This window comes from Aplysia californica, unplaced genomic scaffold (assembly GCF_000002075.1).
Source record: "Aplysia californica isolate F4 #8 unplaced genomic scaffold, AplCal3.0 scaffold00686, whole genome shotgun sequence".
NCBI lineage: Eukaryota > Metazoa > Mollusca > Gastropoda > Aplysiida > Aplysiidae > Aplysia > Aplysia californica.
Window position 1 is genome coordinate 74272 of NW_004797956.1, and position 1744 is coordinate 76015.

The window sequence follows — 1744 nt, forward strand, 5'->3', positions numbered from 1 at the left end:
GGGGCATTTTGCACATTTTGTTGAGTGTCTCCTGTAAAGCCAAATGTTTTCGAAAGCCGTCCGAAACAGATCTCTATGGGAGTGGGTGGTTGACGGGTACTCTGGTGTGGTTTGCTCCTTCTTTCCTATCAAACACCCTGTAGTCCTCATTTCGCCTCCTTCTTTTCTGTGTATGTCACTCTCTGGGAATATCTCTAATCTTCGGCGCTTATATTTATATATATTTTTGTGTCCCCCCGCGACACCCACCGGTACAAGCGGAATATACAAAAGTAAATTTGTGTCGCAAGTGCCGTAAAACTTTTACTAACACGACACTAAAGACGTATGTGCGCGTGCTGTACCCCACAGATGGCGGAAGTAAAGACACAAGAGAGCGCGTGCAGCTCCGCCTCAGAACTGCTCACCACAGTGGAGCCGCCAGCTACTAGTCAGAGTAAGTGTAGGGGCTCTCGTAGTCCAGAGGTTAGGGGCCGTTCAAATATAATCTTACGCCTGGGAGGGAGGGGGGGAGGTCTTTGTCTCCTGTAAGAAGAGTGTAAGAAAGGGGGAGGGTTCTTGAACTATGTAATATTACACGTTTGAGAGGTGAAAAAATATTTTTGACATAATGATGAACTCTGCATTTGTTGATGATAACTAATTTCACTTTTTTTTTTCAGCATAAATGATCAGTAATAACAGAGATACAGTGGAATCCTGATAAAGTCAACTTGCTTAAAATCAACTCTTGCTTACAGTCAACACCTCACTGTAGTCCCGTTTCTTATCTTCTTTGTTTAAGTAATTGTGTTTCTGATACAGTCAACCGCTTGAGTGTTAACCTTGTGTAAAGTTAACAATTTGGGGCTAAATCCTAAGATGAATTCATTCAAGAAGAGATATTTCGCCTGAGCAAGTTGTGTACACACCTCCAATTACATACTTTGTTCTTCCATTATCTCTTGTTTTGGTGACAACTTCAGAATTATACTCCCTGAAATTGAGATTACATCTTGTTTATTACCAAGTACTTTGTAATTTTGTTGCTGTCATCTTCAATTGTCAATGGCCAGTAGTACAATGGATAAAGTCAACCTTGCTCAAAGTCAACACTTTTTTTCTGTCCGGGCTGTTGACTTTATCAGAATTCCACTGTAACTTTTTTTTTAAAAACAAAGCGCTTTTGTCATAGACATGAGTCTCAATTTTTTTCCTTTTTATTAGTAAGAAAGAATGTGTATGCAATATTTTCCTTGAATGATTTACTCTAATTGTGAGGCAGCGTGGTGAAATCAGGCGCTCGTCAAAATAATGAAAGTGAAAAAATTAGCATTTTTCCGCAGGTTTGGGATCTTTTATTGAATTTTTTTTTTCGCGCTAAACACCTTTTACATCCATACTGAAAAACGTTCATTACATGCACAAAATTTGTGATTTTTCAGTTTTAAAGGCTCTCAAGCTATTGAAGTTATCAAACTTTGACGGCCGTTTTCTCACTAAATTTACCTCTGAAATCAAGTGACCCCACTTCCTCCAATCACAAATATTTCGACTTCTATTCAGCATAGATGAATATTGTTTTCATCAAAAGGAAGGCAAATGGACAGGCTTTAAGATGATATCAATTGAATAACTCTGTAAGCCTCAAAATCAAAACTGACGAGCGCTTGATCCCACCATGTCGTGACACCTATTATTTTTAGTGCATATATTATGTGCATGTATGTGTGTATGCATGTTTTTCATGAATATTATGCAATGC

The 1744-nt window shown here is 38.6% G+C and overlaps 1 protein-coding gene and 1 long non-coding RNA gene across 2 annotated transcripts in view; one reads left to right on the top strand and one right to left on the bottom strand.

Moving 5' to 3' along the window:
- LOC101848384 overlaps positions 1 to 1744 on the bottom strand; it is a gene marked incomplete in the record, with an annotated part of 36157 nt that overhangs the window by 8752 nt on the left and 25661 nt on the right.
- LOC118478566 overlaps positions 357 to 1744 on the top strand; it is a 4337-nt gene continuing 2949 nt past the window's right edge. The window contains exon 1 of the long non-coding RNA XR_004859130.1: positions 357 to 436. This is a non-coding gene — a long non-coding RNA (uncharacterized LOC118478566). The remainder of the gene's footprint in view (positions 437 to 1744) is intronic.